Source organism: Polypterus senegalus, chromosome 7, assembly GCF_016835505.1.
Source record: "Polypterus senegalus isolate Bchr_013 chromosome 7, ASM1683550v1, whole genome shotgun sequence".
Taxonomy (NCBI): domain Eukaryota; kingdom Metazoa; phylum Chordata; class Cladistia; order Polypteriformes; family Polypteridae; genus Polypterus; species Polypterus senegalus.
Window position 1 is genome coordinate 158946231 of NC_053160.1, and position 17871 is coordinate 158964101.

Below are 17871 nucleotides of genomic sequence, written 5' to 3' on the forward strand. Positions count from 1 at the left end.
GGCTTCAAAGCTTCAAATCTTTTTCAGCACAAATAGAAAGAAAGCCCCAAAGCTTCAAGAGGCTTCATTTTCCCATCACTACAGACTGGTGTGCTTGAGGTCAGCATAGCTGTTGTCCATCCAGGGGTGCTTACACGCGCACGACCACCAGGGTTTTGATTTTAAATACAAAGTTGCTTGGGGCGTGTCATGGCGCGTGGCGTGAACGTGCTAGCGTCTACCTGGATAGGTGCGTGGGGTAGACGGAGTGGCAGATTGGCTGGATAATCTTGCCAGTTATATTTAAGTAGTTGCCGGCCAACAGGTGTCGTCAGTGGACCTAAAGGCGAGGTAGGATTAAGCATTGCTCAGTAATTGAAGGAACAGTTGTGATTGTGACGGTTTTGTATATATACTTTATGTATATATATTTATCTTCGAGTGATAATTTTGGTGGTGGTATATATACTTATTTGGTGTTGGGATAATTTTGATTTTGGGATTGGTGCAATTGTTTTTTTCTTTGTTTTATATAAACACACTTGATTTGTTTGTGCATTATTATTTTTTTTTACTTTATTTTTTCCCTGTTAGAGGAACTTCTTGAGCTTGAGATAAAGGAGGACTACCTTCATTGTTGGAGTGTGTGTCTGTGTAGTTTTTGTAGGAGTGCACTGTTTTTGTAAATACACCATATTTTTCCTTTTTTTTTGATTTTATTCATTTTTGAAGGAGTGTCAGTGCTGTAGGACTGTGAATCAAAGCCTGCCTGACACTACTGCATTTTTGTTTTGTTGTACAGCACTCTTGTAAATACATTTCCACCCTTCACCCTTCAATATTTGTCTGTGTCTCTTCTCTCCACTCATCTTGTTTGGTTCATGAAGTATCAGATGTCCAGAGTGTAGGCTGCAGCCACTTTCTCACTACATGGGATATCACAAGCAGATCATCTTTTTCCATAAGCATATTCTCTCACATATTTGTTAGTTAATAGTTTGTATTTCCTCTGAAGAAAGAACTGCCTCTGTCTTCATATTTTTCAGCTACCTTTGTTAAAGGTTCTGATTTTGACTTATTATCTAATTACCGGCAACAAAGCAGGACAGCAAATTTCAGTCTGCATTTATGCTAATGAAATTTAAGATTTAATGAGAAACTGGACAAACATTTTCTTTTCAGTTACTGGGAATACATTTGTGCTTGTACTGTAGCTATCTGACTTAAAATATAAGACAATCCAGTAATATATTTCTTTTTATTACTATTATTTACTATTGTTTAAAACAAATTGCTTCAATGTCAGTACTGTAGCAGACCATGTCTGACTTACTGACGGTCTTGGGTCCCTAATGTTTTTGGCTACAAACTAATAAACAGTAAATGTAAATGTAAATTAAACTTCAGCCATGTGCAGAAGTCTCTATTATGTCATTTTATATAAAATGTGTTTATCTAATCAGACATTAATCATGAAACTTGCTAAGGTTTCATCTGGTTTTATTGATTCTGTGCACATTAATTCTCAGCAGAGGTAACTGAATAAAGCCTGCATCTCATTCTGTAATTAATTGTACAATGCAGGCAGAGAACTCTTTCAGAGAAAAAGTGAGATCATTTGCCTTCCTTACAATATATGCCTTGAACTTTTACAAATGTATGAACCAGCTGTCTTTTGTCTTGTTCACTTAAACTCTGCTACTGTTTCACAGCCCTTACCTGGATCGACATTTGATCCTCATATTACATAGTCCAGTGGTTCTTATAAGCATGGCCTGTCAGTTGTGCTGTGATGTGTAATGGACTTGTGCAGAATATACAATGCTTCAGCAGAGAACAAGACGGAGACTCAAATATCCAGGAATTCATCTGCCCACTTTTTCATATGTATTATTTATGTGCAATATAGACATGTCATATATAATTCAAAAAGTATGATTCATGATTTCTATCACATTTGAATGTATTTTTCTTCAGTGTTGATAATCTCCAATTTATGTACTTTAAAATTCTCTGTAAGGGTGTTTTTGACTTTGGTATCATTCAACAGCTGCTATGAAATATACACTGCATTTGCCATACAGTATTCCATACATTAACAGATATGTTCTTTCAAGTCATTCTGATAGCAAACACATCCTTGCATACTATACTCTGGATCGATTACCATGAGCTTAAATTTTGGCAGAAACTGAACACCTTTTAATCGATATCTTTACTTGTATTTAAAAATAATCTCTTTTATATTGATTAAATTCAGAAGATTGAAGTTTTGAACAAATCAAAATGATCAGATAACACTGAAATATTTCATTCTCTACATGCCCAGGGTTTGTTTCCTGCCTCGCACCCTGTGTTGGCTGGGATTGGCTCCAGCATACCCCTGTGACCCTGTAGTTAGGATATACTAGGTTGCATAATGGATGGATGGATGGATGATAAATATTTTTGTCTGGATTATCCTCTCTATGTCTCCATATTTCTGAAAGAGGTATTTTGTGGATAAAACATGAATCTGACAATTAAAAAAAATCCTAATGTTTTTCTTAGGTCACTTCCTGATTGTTTTAATGTGATTAATTATTTTATTAATGGTTCATTATTTACAGTTCCAGCACTTAGAGGTAAAGTGGCCTTAGAAAAAGATGCATATTATGCATGTTTTCATAAATTCAAAATGTCAAAGTTGATGAGAGTCATCATAGTGTCTCTATTGTCTCCTGTCTGTCTTATAAATGCATTTCCATGTTTGCACACAAATCTCTTGTGCTATTTTCAGTCAGTCAGTCAGTCATTTTCTAACATACTTTGTCCTGAACAGAGACGTGGGGGAGACTGGAGCCTATCCCAGCCTGCATAGGGTGCAATACAGGAACAAACCCTAGACAGGACACTAGTCCATCGCAGGACAAATGCACAAATACACACACAAACCCCAACCACACACTAGGACCAACTGTGGGAAGAAACTGGAGCACCCAGTGGAAACCCACATAGACACAGGGACCCCTGGTCTCCTTACTGTGAGGCAGAAGCTCCTTCACTGCGCCAGCATGCCACTCTGTCGTATTACAATGAGTCATTCTTTCTAAACCTGCCATCAGGATTTGTAGGTTTATTGAGAGATATAAATTCAATTTTTCTTTGTTGTGATGCGCACAATTGGTATTCAGTACAGAGTGAATGCTCTTTAATAACTTACAATAATTAATAATTAATGTTCAATTATACATGCACCACTAATTTTAAAACTGATGATAATGTAAGATAAATTAAAAGAAAGCTTATTTAGTGCCATGCATTCACTTGAACATGTATTCTGTGTTTAATCCGTTAAATACATTAATTTTCCGAATCCTATTGTTCCAGTACAGGGTCACTAAGGGCAGAACCTCTCCTGCATCAATAGATGGGAGTCAGGAATCATTCTTACTTTACGTGGGACAAAGGGCTGAAAAAAGTGCTGCTGTGCTTTTAGTCAGTCAGTCATTTTCTAACCTGCGTAGTCCTGAACATGGTCACGGGGGTCTGCTGGAGCCTATTCCAGTGAGCATAGTATTCAGATTTTTTCTAAATTTTCTAGACATCATTAAATGAGCAATGATCAATGTTGGTGTGGTATCCTGTATACTTCCATAAATAATTATACAATTTATACAATAAACATACTTTGGCCACTAGGAGGCGTACCAGCACCCCAAACCCCAGACACAACTAAACAAGGACACTCCCAGGTTCAGCCAGAGGTTATTTTTATTGAGAGAAAGTACATCTGTAGTACACAATTTCATCCTTTCCAAACTGATTCTTATTCTTTTCTTTTGTCCGCCAGTCTTCCCAGGTTAGTGTTGTCCAGTTCCTCTTCCAGGTCAAGTAGGTGGGCTGTTTGAACTGAGAGTGCTTCCAGTGCATAACCTGTTGCCCCCAGGAATCACTTTTTGGTCAGGCAGGACCACAGCGGTCCTTTTGCCAACAATATCCGACGGCTCCTCTGGCAGCCCGCAAAGAACCCAACAGGGAAGTTCCATGGGACCACTACTCTGCTCTGAGGGTGTTCATACTGGGGCTCATCATATGGGGTGACGCCCTTCTTACACTGGTGTTTCACACAACCATCTCTAACACATCAGCAAGTTTGAGAAACATGTTACCCTCAATGTTACTGTTACTCAAGCTACAGATAGGAGATCCCCCTCATAACCATCAGCGCTGGAACCAACATGCCCATTCTAGTCACCACGCATTACGATCATTTCATCCTTAGGCACCCCAATTGTTACCAATACCAAATTATCCCAAATCTCTTCACTTCTGCCAACTTACAGAGCAGATGTTTCTGGCACAAGTGCACCAACTCCATCATTACCATCACTGTTCCCTTGGCAGAAAAAAAATCAAATCTTCCACTGTTCCCACTATTCTCATAGTCTTACATTTCCACCTCGACTCCTATACACTGTGCATATCTACTCTGCTTCTTTTAAGCACATCCAACACCTTTTACTTATTTTCCTATCATACTACCAATATTGCAAGTTGCAAGAAACTTTTTGAAATGTCTTACTCACTGCAACTCCTTCATCTCCTTTGTCACCAAACCCACAGTGCATCAGACCTAGGACCTTCATAAATTGGGATTCCCCTCCCGTGATTCAGCTGAGTTACCCAACTTTCTGTTTCTCAATGGCAGTTGGAGTATGGGGTACTATGGGATGTACCCTGCCCATTTAAGCAGTTCTCATATTTGTATCTCATTATCAAGGTGGGCAGAGATCTTTAAGGCAGGATGCCATTCCTGAAACCAATCTCCTTTAATTGTCTTTTTGAAGTGGAAGTGGAAAAGGAAAAATAACCTCATTCTAGCCTTAGGTCACAAGAGTATAGTAGATATTAAGGAAAAAATATTTAATAAATCAATATACAAGGTGAATGTGAAGAATTTAAAAATCAAGAAAGGTTTAGTATAGATAACAATAAAATATTTTTTAAAGTATAATTGCACTCTTTAACATTTGTGCATTTCATACAAGTAAATTAAAAGTATTACATGTAGGAAATAAAAATGTTAGGTTTGAATTCACAATTGGAGGTCTGAAAATTGAAAATACACCTTATGAGAAGGATTTAGGAGTTGTAATGGATTCCACACTATCAACTACCAGACAGTGTTCAGAAGCCATTAAGAAGGCTAACAGAATGTGAGGTTATATAGCGCCCTGATGTGTAGAGAACTAATCCAAGGAGGTGATGCTCAAGCTTTATAATACTCTGGTGAGGCCTCATCTGGAGTTCTGTGTGCAGTTTTGGTCTCCAGGATACAAAAAGGAAACAGCAGCACAGGAGAAAGTCACAAGAGGAGCAACTAGGCTGATTCCACGACTACAGGGGTTGAATTATGAGAAAAGATTAAAAGAGCTGAGCCAATTCAATGTAAGCAAAAGAAGATTAAGAGGAGATGTGACTAAAGTGTTTAAAATTGTGAATTAGTACTGCGGATTAAGACATTTATTTTAAAATAAGTTCATCAAGAACACAAAGACACCATTGGAAACTTGTTAGAGTTAATGTTAGAACAAACATTAGAGAGTTTTTCTTTACAGAGAGGATCATAGAGGCATGGAACAGGCTACCAAGTAGCGAGGTAGACAGTAGGACTTCACAGACTTTCAAAACTCGACTTGATGTTATTTTAGAAGAATTAAGTGGAGAGGACTGGTGGTGCTTTGTTGAGCTGAATGGCCTGTTCTCATCTAGATTATTGTAGTGTTCTAATTGTTTTGTACTTTCATAAAGTAGAACCTGCAGTAAACAATATAAAATGATGGACTGATTACATTAAGCAGTCATCAAGATAAACATAAGTGATAGTGGACCATTTTTATATCATATATCAATGTGAATGATGAAAAGCAGAATACAACTTTATATTATCCTATTTTGTATGTTAATTAAAGCAGGCAAATGATCCTTTTGTAGAAATGTTTTCCAAGTTCTTCTTACATGAACCAGCAAACATATGGATGCACAGCTGATGAGATTAAATTATATATAATTTCTAAGAGTCTCATATCTTTACTTCTTGTTCCTTAATTCCCAATTTCCATATTGCACTGCATTTCTAAGACCAATATAAGTGTTTTTAAAATTACCAACTCTATAAACAACTTCAATATCTCTGCTTTGTCCAGCTTTCACTGTACATATAAAGCATAAAGTAAAAAGATTATTTTTTCATAGAAAATGGTTAATAGATATAAGAATATATATTCATAACATACTTATTATTATAGGTATTGCATGTACTGTTATGTAATAAGACTTTAGCAAAGGCCTCTTTTGATCTTAGTAAAACTTGCAAAACATCAGTAAAGTGGCAATTCATCTCTGTACAGTGTTGCATAGTAAGAGCCTTGTATATGCCAGATAATATTTCTTGTGAATATAAAAGATTCAGAGATCTTATACCAAAATATGCAAAATCAAGATAAATGTGCCTCACTTAAAAAATGTCTACCCTTTCCAAAGTGAAATTATTTTTGTAGGCCACATTAAAGAGATAAATAATCACTTTACTGATTCTTTTCAAGTGATTTTAAGACCAAAAGAAAGGATGACTTTTTTTGCTATGTGTGTCTGCCAACAAGCGCTAAGGCTTCATTCCTCATAGGTTCCTGCAGTCATTTCCACTAACAAGGTCTATTCCCACTCAATTTAAAAATTGATTTTTTTTTGTTTGTAAATTTATTTTGTGTGCCTGCCTTTTTATTAGTGTACCCTCACAACACTATTAGGTGCATGTCAAGAAAACACCTTGGATAGTCTTCCATTCCAACAGTCATATCAACACACACACATTTAGAATTACACAGGCAGCACTCTAGAAAAAATCCACAGAGACACAAGGAATATCCCTATGTGTCAAAGAATCAGTGACCAGACTAGGAGATGGGACTGTGCTGCGTCGCTAGCGCCTGGGCCAAATGGTGCTCTGGCTGGTGATTTCACTTTCTCCCCATTTTCATAAGCATTTTCTGTGGTTAATTTGGTTTCTTTGTACACCACATACATGTTAGGTTAAATGGTAACTTTAAATTGGGTGTGCATGTGTCTGTTGTCTTGCAATAGACTAGCGCCACTTCCAGGTGCTTCTTCATCCGTGACGAGTGGAGGAGGTAGATTGTCAAGAAACACTCTCAAGTCAGGACGACAGTTTGTTGGGGGCCTCGTGAAACAAATTGTTAAAGCAATAATGGAATTATTTATTGATAATTTGAATATTAGTAGATTACATTGACATTTACATTTACTTATTGGTAGATGTTGCCACCGATTAAGTCTTAATAGAAAGAATCGTGTCACTCTTTCTTTGCTTTAATGCAAGTAATTTGCTGGGTGTTATGATTAGGTTTCATGTGAATTCATTTGGTATTTTCTTGAAGTCTTGAACACTATTTTTTAAATTCTTCTATCAGAGCCATTTTGAGAGCTGTCACCGTTTCCTGCATTGCAAGGGGTGTGGCTTCTAGGGTTGTGACCTGAGGGTCATTTGGTAATGAGATAAAAGTTTGACTGGGGGTTCCTTTTGTTATTTGGTCTGTGCAGATAAATCTCCTAAATAAATAAAACAAAATACTTAAAAGAAACCTTTTGTTATTGTGCTTCTTGTGAGTTTTGTATAGTTTAATATGTAATAACAAGTCCTAATACATGAATCAACAAGCCTTAATAATCTTTTGCGGGTGATATGTATCGATTCTTCCAGTACCGAAAGTTTGGATACTAAATCAGAGATTGCCTCTTACTTAACACAGGATTGGTGAGATGAGAATTAGAAAGGAGATAAATCTATTAACTGCATGACAAATTGCACTAGGATCATCTAATGACCCTCAGAAATTAATTTAGTTTGTTTCACAAAAAACCTTGTCATTTAAATAAGACATTTTGAGTTCTCAGCAAGGAACATGTAAAGGGGAATGAAGTTGATGCAGCTGCATTAAATGCACCTGATGATCTAAAAGATATATTGAAATAAAAGATCCATTTAAAACCAACAGGGTAAGGGCATGGGAGACTAGTATATAACCAATACAAGATTATGTTTTATGGTGAGGGAAAGAAAACTCTTCTACTGGGCGATTTAGTAGGAGAAAGCTACTGACTAAGTTAAGATTGGCACAGAGTTTACATAAAGCAACCATGGGGTGGTGAGGGGCTTAGTCTAAAAGTGGATCAATTACTGCATTAGTGTAAATTTCAACTAAGCACTCATAGCCATGAAATCTAAGAAGGCTATTGGCTATTCGGAGAATATGAAGAACAGTAAAGTGTATAATCATATGCAGATGGGAACACCAGTTTACAGCTCCCCATCTCAGCTAAGACATAACAGAATAGCCAATATTATCATTACCCACTGCAATTATGTTGATTTGTAACCTCCTCCTGAAAAAAATAAGCACACCGCATTTGTTGGAGGAACCAACAAAGATGCTGCAATATGATGGTATTTATTTTAACAATGTTGAGGATCAGCTGTCATTGAATACAATTCTTGAATTAGGGTTTTACCAATACCATATTAGTGAAAGAGGTCTAGCACCTTAGGGCCAGAGTTCAAGACCCTAAATTTCCAAGAAATAATATGTAGATTCATAGATTGATTAATTGATTTGTCTCCAGGAAGGTATTTGGCTTTTAATCATTCTAAGGATGATCATGATCGAGATAAGCAAATAAGAACAGAAGAAATGCAAGCAGAAAGAGAGGCAGAAAAAATAAGCCTCAACAGTTCACAAAGAATATCTTTGAAGTTTTTTTAAACTCAGAATCCCACCCTCTGATCTTCCAAAACCCATAATATTTCTGCCCAAACTCCTTCTTCCTTCCTAAGCAATAAAAACCCCATTCAACCATTGTGGATTCCTTCCAATCATCTAAACTGCTTACAAATTGAAACAGCACTAGAATGGGGAAAAAACTGGTAACCCTGCCACACCCAATCTGCCTCCTCTAAGCATAACACTGACAAAAAGTCAAGAATTTTTGGAAATTGAGTCATTTGGTAATAAGCATAAACAAACACAGCACAAGGGAGACAAATTTGAATCTGCACTCAGTGATTCAAGGTGATACTGTAGCAATCCAGGAGCACCAGTCCCTCACCGACCCCCAGTGCCCATTCCCTCATTTGAAACAAGGACAACATAATACCTCACTATCAGCAATGGCATGCAAAGTAATTGCCAGAACTAAACAGAATTTAACAAATTGAACTACACAACAGCACGAGTAATAATGTTCGAATGCATGGTAAACAGCACATGAAATCCAAATAGCTTTAAACAAAACAGGTATTCATCTGCAATCAGAAGCAAATTAACACATTAAGGCAAAAACAAGAGAGTAAAGCACCAGGGTGGGAAGGTGCCATTGTGAAAAATGTGCCTGTCGCTGTGAAAGTTCCTCTGGAGAGTCATATGTGGAGCTTACTGAACCATGACTTAATTTCAGCTTTGCTGATAACAGAATAAATAACTGAAGACCAATGTCTTTTGCCTTCCTAACTGCAGGACCCAACAAATGTCTGTGTTGTGTTGTAGCAGGGAAAATGTTCTAGAAACAATTAAGATATGAACCATCATATTACATGTCTCAAACAGGATGCTGATCCATGAACCATCAAAATGCAGCAATGCCCCAATGAGTTGGTATGGCTAGAGAATATCCGGTGTACTCTCATTACTTCAGGGGCATTTTGGCCACATCCCATGCAGGAATGAGTAGACATTATCATCCTTTGTGGCCTCTGTAAAGCTTACAATCTGAATGTTATCTCCGTGTGCCTGGTCTTCCTCATCAGTAATTTTCATTTTAAGGCCGCTGAGTTCGACCTGAGTTATAGCGAGAGTCATGAGAATGTAGACAATTAACTTCTCTGTCATTTTTTTTTTTATACCTGTACTTCCTTAATGCCAACTTTTTCAGTTCTAAGTTCAGTGAAGTTATTTTGTATGGTTGCATTCAGAGTGTTTGTGTGCTACATCAAAAGGTTTTTCATGCCTTCCCAGTGAAAATCATCACCATACAGTTATATCCATCGTAGAGCGTTGAGAAGTCATTGGAGAATTGAAAGCAGCCAAATCCATTCTGAGTCCTGAAGGTGATATTGCGTGTGTGTGAGAAAGTTATGGCTGGAATTGCTGGTGATATACGGTAGGTGGGTATTAATATTGAAAGAAAGAGTCTATTAGAAGCAGGGTAAAAAAAGTCAAGGTTTAAGTAGCTATTTTCCATGAAGGACCACATGGCTCCTAAAAACAAACAAAAAAGACAGCAAGCAAACATTCTTGCATGAATATCCAGTTCACAAAGAATTTTTGCATGCTGAAGTTGATGGAAAATGGAAAAGTCAGAAAGTCCCGCCACATCTTTTTCTACCAGTTTTATACATACTGTGCCTACAACTACCTACAACTACACAATACAATTCCCACAAGCCACTCTGCATCCACACAAACCTGTTTAAAGACTCTGACCCAATATTTACAAACCAGGTATCTATGTACCAGTATTGTCACTACCATATAACAATCATCAAACAGGGCATATGTGGCAGTGCTACAAATTTGTGTCATAAAATGAACCACAACTGGCCCCAAAATCACAAAATAACTCAATTAGAAATTATGCACTGAGCAGGAAAGAAAAAAATAAGGAATAGATTTAGTGTAATTGGAGCACCTGGTGAAGGAACGGCATTTGTCTTCAAGTTGGCAAGTAAACATTTCCATTTTAATTGATTTTTCTTTAACTGGCTCCATATTACTTAAGAGAAAGATTTTAATGTTCTCATTATGAAAGTACTCTCTGTAATATTCGGCCAGGAAAAGATAAACATCTGAAATAGCATGTAGTTAATATATGGAATGTATCCATAATGTCTTATAAATTTGCATTGAATGCTGGGAATAAAATTATACAAACAACCAAAAGCTAATTTAGTATTTAACATATTATATCACTACTTGAAATTCTTTTTGACATTTCCAATAGATACAATGTCTGATGAACCTAAAGCAGTTGTGTCATCTCCTATTGTTACATGTTGGTCCTTGATAAAATGAAAGGTAGGACTACTGCAGTGGGTAGCTCGTTCGTCCTGTTTAAGCCTTTCACTGTATTTTGTATTGGAGGCTTTTCTCTTTTTTTTTTACAGTTATGTTTGTTGTTTTCTTAACTGGACATTCACTAATCTTATTTGAAGTCATTTCCTTCCCCGGGTCTTAATGTTTCACAGAGCTAGTAAGTCCAATGTTCCATTTCAGAGGCTAAGACAAACTGAAAGCTTATCTTGAAGGTAGGACTATTCCTATTGGTGAGACCCCCAAATGATCATATAAGTTAACTATTCAAGGTTCTGTTGTTGAGGGCATTGCAGATGAAGTCCTTAGTGTCTGCTCTGCTTGTCATTAATTATTATGGAAAAAGGTGAATAGGCAAATGACAAAAGCATGGCTAAAATAACGATTTCCCATGAAGGTAAATGTGAAACTACTACTCTTTTCTAAATGCAGAATAGGTGAATAAAAAAATAACAGCTAATGAAACTAAAAATCAAATAAAATGATTCACTGACTGAGAAACCGCTTGAAACAAAACTCTGCAGCCACAGGAGATCCTTGGGACTTGGTATGGAAACCACTCGTTTAGATAGTAAGATATAAAATATGAATGTGTTTAGCTACATTAAACAGGAAACAAAAAAATATGTCAATATCTTGTATATAGATTGCATCTGGCCTTAGCAAGCGCCTTCTTCATCCCCATTTTGTGAAAATAAACATTGATGATTCTAATGTAAATTTAAAAATAGAAATAAAAATGTTGCCATGGTTGCTGTATTGCTTATTTGTACTTGTTGAATTGCAGAGGTTAAGTGTTTTAAGCACTAAACAAATGTAATGTTAATTTACTTTTAAACAGTAATCCTTTGTAAAACTAAGACTGCTAAACTGAGATAGAAACAGACACAAAATCAAAGGGTCAGTGCTATAACATGTAAATCAGAAAGTTGTTTTTTTTTTTTTTACTTTTCCTACATTAGATTCACATTCATTTTATTCTCCCACACAATTTTTCTTTATCTTTTTCATTAGATTTTATGTTCATTTTTAACAAACATCTGCAATTTCTCTACAATGCAACCTGAATAGTTCCTGATTTGCATCTGAAGTTGCCAGGATGGTCTCTAACTCCCTGTCACTGGGAATGACATAACCTGGTCATGGAAATTAAAGACGTGTATAAACAGAATGATCTTGTAGCCTGTGTCATTGACCCCCATGAAGCGAGATGTGCTCAGTGCATTTTTTATAGTGTGAGACCTCACAATTTGATCTTGTTGAAGATGATGGATCCTTTGAGCAAGATTACTATTAAAAAAGACAAGTCATGCTAGCCTGAGAGAGCGCCAAATGATAAGTAGTCAATAAGGCATTGAGAAGCAAAGAATGATCAAAAGTGTAATGCTGCATGTGAGACATTAATAATTTAAACATCTGCACAAGAAAATTATTTTTTGATTTAGCCCTCCCTTTTAGCAAAGTTCAGAAAATCTCCTTGTGCAGCACTTATATTTTTCATAAAAAGTGCCACCAGGACATCACACGGCAGTCATTGATGTCACTAATAAGGAAAGGATATGATGACAGCAGAACCATAACCTTGATAACTGAGGAGGAGGAATAATGAAGAGGTTTTATATGTATGTGTATGTATATACAATATATATATATATGTACAGTATATATATTTAAATATATATATATATATATATGCATACACAGTATATTGTGACGCATAAGTTGCTGTCTTGCACCTCAAAAACAAGGCAGACTAAAGCAAAACCAGCTTTATTCCACTTGAACCAGGATCATTATTTAATGTAGCAAGATCAACCACTCTCCTGTATGCAGACACCGCACACAGACATAGTCAGGGCCTGGTCAGTGGCCAAGTTATAATGTTCCCTGCATTTATAATGTTCCTTGCTTCACCCATCAGCGACAGGCACTTATAGCTTAATCTCAGTCAGCTCGCAGTTGTTTCCATGGTGCTATGCTGCAGCGCTGCAAACCTGCAGTTGCCTTGGCGATTAACAAACAGTCTTTCCACAGACGTGGCAATTGTGCATTGGCATGTCTTCCCATTGGGGGACTCCCAAAACAGTTCATATATATATATATATATATATATATATATATATATATATATATATATATATATATATATATATATATATATATATATATAAATGCAAAGTTGACTCACTCACTCAGTCATCAACAAAAACACTTTTTCTATTTTGGTTAAAAAACTTTATTTGGCAGGATTGTACATCTAGCGCAGTAGGCATCTGCTAAGAAGGGACATTTTGATATATCAGTATTTAGGGTAACACACTCCAATAGAAAAACTAAATACCAAAAAATCTCAAAAATGCTTGGAATGAAGCATGAGACGGATGGCAAGCAATTGCACCTTCACAAGTCCACTTTTTAACAGATCTTTGTAGTGTAGCTGACAAATGTTGTTGATATTTTTTTTATTTGTCAATATTTAGTAATTTTATACATTGTGTCTTTGTGGACCTGGAGAAAGCATATGACAGGGTGCCTCGAGAAGAGCTGTGGTATTGTATGAAGAAGTCGGGAGTTGCATAGAAGGACGTAAGAGTTGTACAGGATATGTACGAGGGAAGTGTGACAGTGGTGAGGTCTGCGGTAGGAGTGACGGATGCATTCAAGGTGGAGGTGGGATTACATCAGGGATCGGCTCTGAGCCCTTTCTTATTTGCAATGGTGATGGACACGTTGACAGACGAGATTAGACAGGAGTCCCCGTGGACTATGATGTTTGCTAATGACATTGTGATCTGTAGCGATAGTAGGGAGCAGGTTGAGGAGACCCTGGAGAGGTGGAGATATGCTCTAGAGAGTAGAGGAATATAGGTCAGTAGGAACAAGACAGAATACATGTGTGTAAATGAGAGGGAGGTCAGTGGAGTGGTAAGGATGCAGGTAGTAGAGTTGGTGAAGGTGGATGAGTTTAAATAATTGGGATCAACAGTACTGAGTAATGGGGATTGTGGAAAAGAGGTGAAAAAGAGAGTGCAGGAAGGGTGGAATGGGTGGAGAAGAGTGTCAGGAGTAATTTGTGACAGACTGGTATCAGCAAGAGTGAAAGGGAATGTCTACAGGACAGTGGTGAGACCAGCTATGTTATATGGGTTGGAGACGGTGGCACTGACCAGAAAGCAGGAGACAGAGCTGAAGGTGGCAGAGTTAAGGATGCTATGATTTGCATTGGGTGTGATGAGGATGGATAGGATTAGAAATGAGTACATTAGAGGGTCAGCACAAGTTGGACAGTTGGGAGACAAAGTCAGAGAGGCAAGATTGCATTGGTTTGGACATGTGCAGAGGAGAGATGCTGGGTATATTGGTAGAAGGATGCTAAGGATAGAGCTGCCAGGGAAAAGGAAAAGAGGAAGGCCTAAGCAAAGGTTTGTGCATGTGGTGAGAGAGGACATGCAGGTGTTGGGTGTAACAGAACAAGATGCAGTGGGCAGAAAGAGATGGACGAAGATGATCCGCTGTGGCAACCCCTAACGGGAGCAACCAAAAGAAGAAAAAAAAGAAGAAGAAGATGTTAACATACATACTCTGTGATGCTCTAACAGCGGGCTTTATGCAAAGGATGAAGCAGAAGTGATTGAGGGGCCAATTCAACAGCACCACTAACCAATAGGATGGACTGATGACTGTAGAAGGGGCAGTGTCTTGGACAGAAAAAAGAAACATGATCGTGTTTGGACTTGTATTGCAGCCAGGGTCCCCCCACCCAGCTACGGTTCAAATGCTATTTTTATGTCTTTATCATTCAATTGTGATTCTTTTGTTTATGTTAATATTGCTTTTGCTTATGTTTTGCATTATTGTTTGCATTTTATGTGTCCACATTCATGCAATGAATTCATGCATGTTAACAACCAAATTTTCTTATTTTTGTGTCTTCCCAACCCCCAGTTTCCATGGAGCGTCATCCAGGTGATCCATCCCCTTTGGAGAATTTCTTTTGATTGTTGTCTCCATCTACCTTGGAGAATCACCACTGATAGGCATTATGGGGGAAAGGGTGGTGGTTTCTGCTAGCCTTTGGCAACCCATCGCAAAGCAGTCAGGCAAACCAATTGCGAGCCTTACTCATTCATTACTATTGTGATTCATGACTCAAAATGACCCAAGTTCAGACATCACCCAACCCATAGTTTAAAAATTTGAATGCGAGTTACAAGTATCTCATTGAGCCTGTCAAGGTGTGACATACTGTACAATTTAACTGGGATTTCAGTATACAGCCAGTATTAAGGTTAGACTGCTGGTGAGCATTGTTGCTGCACCTCAGTTATATTCTAGTGCGGCCATCTAATGGATAGCTGTAGATTTTTTTTTTTTATGCAAATGCAGTAAATAGTGCTATAAATAGATAGTCCATTGTTATGTCAATGTGAAAAAGATATAAAGTTGCTAAAGTTGTGAAACAACTTGTAAGATGTAAGATGAATATTTTGATGATAATGACAGTGATAGTCAATTGGATGAAATGGAACCTGTAGGATCTGGCACTGATGTGGATAACTCCCACAAAAGAATATCTTCATCATAAGGTATCCAACTTATCCTGAATGTCAGGTCAGCACCACATGGACATTCTGCTGCCCACTGAGCACAAACAGTCACCAACTACCAAATATGTTGTTTACAAAAAGTGTGGCCAACACACAGAAATCTCTTATATTTACAGCACCCTGCGTGGTGCCATCCTTCAAATTGTCTTATTCAAATGCAGACTTGTAATTGTGTTGCTGGTCAAAGTATAGTAATTAACAATTTCTTAAAATTTTTGACAGTTACTGTTGATAATGAAACTGTTGCTTTCCAATACATTTCTTTACATTTTTTACAAGTTTTCATAGAGTTCACTATCATATATGCTTAGACCTATACTGCAATGTTCTGTTAATAATGTTTTCACCATCAAAGTGTTATGAGACACTGGTCTAAAATAAAGTGAATGAGAAGAGTGATATGCTTTGACCTAATCTTTGAAATGCAACTGTGTTTCCCATGGCATTCTCATCTTCTTTCCATGCTTACTGAGTCCATAATCTATTTGTTTAATAAAAAATATATTTCTGAGTGTCTTTTCTTATTTTTCTTTCTTTAAGGAAAAACTTACAGTATATTCTTTCTTCCTTGTATGTTTCTCAAATTTGATCTAAAGTGCTACTAAAGCTAATAAATATATGAGATAACTGACTAGATGGAAGGCTGCAACTATTTATGATGCTCGTGCAGTAGTTTTTTAGATTAGTTGACTGTCACTGGAACATAAGAGGAGAAAATACACATGGAAGCTTCTTATCTTTGAAGGAATGAAAATGAAAGCACACTTCAACTCAAAACTAACATGTGAATTCACTTAGAAGATGATGGGTCGGCTGTTAGTTTTGCTGACCTTTTGCTAAATATAGGTGATTGAAAAGTACCAATTAAGTCAAACTGTTCAATCAGTAACCTTTTAAACAACTGTCATTTTGTGTAGTCACCTAAAATACTTTGAGAGTGTGCTACTATTTCACTTAAAAGTAGTCACATAAATTCCATTAAATACTAGCTGCAAGGAGAAACACATAATGTAGGCTAGTCTTGGATGTTGATCAAGTGGTTCCAGTTAAAACTGAATTTCTTAGGTTTATCAAGGCTTGTTAAACACTAATTTATAAGTTTATTCTAAAAATCTGTTATCCTGTTTTGCTTCTGGATAATTTGGATGTGTCACGAATATACTTTAGAGTAGCAAAAAATATGTGCTGAGTTCTGGGAGCTCACAGTACAACTGAAGGAACAATTCCCCGAAGTTTCACATAGGGTGATGATATAGTCCTGCTGCAGGTGGTACCTATCGCATCCTTTTGACTCAAATGTCTGCAATTTCCAGTGTGCTTATTTTATGATGTCCATCAATAAAGCTCAAGGACAGTTACTTAAAGTGGGAAGTATTAATCTTAAGGGCATTGGCTTTCTCAATGGCAATTGTACTGCAGGGTGCTTTAGACCAAGAAATGAAAACAAAAAGAACAGTTACATAAATGGAAATAATAAAAATTAAAAGTTTACTTCATATCCTTGTAATTTATATCTCTTTAAAAATATGATTTCAGACATACTGAATGAGCGTGTGTGAACAGAGAAGGCACAAACTACCAAACATATAGCTTAATATAAAACTAAACGATATGATAAAGACATATGACTTAAAGATGATTGGATTAACATATGAATTGTAACACAACTTAGATCATACAGGAAATGAATGACAACAGTGTTTACTCGTCATTTACATTTCAATTCAATTTGGATCATGCAAGGTGTGTCTTGTGGTGCTATTTAAGCACTTAATTAAAGTCATCATTACCTATATTCTTTGTTGTGTACTAAGTTTTATTATATACCATGTGAACCTTGCCCCGGACACAGACAGGCAGACATGTCAATGTCCCCCACACACACACGTTTATTCTTCATCTCTTTTTACAATTCAGCTCACTAATCCCCAATACCCCTCAGTCCAGGCCACTCCAATGCCTTCTCTTTTCTTCTTCTCTTTTTTCTCTCTCTCTCTTTCTTTCTGTTCTTCTTACTGCCTCCTCCCTTCTCCAGACGTTGCCACTCTTCCACCCGACTCTTGTCTCTGACTGGAGGAGGCGCGTATAAATGGGAACCTGGATGGGCTCCAGCTGCTTCCCGGCAATCAGTCCTAGCCACA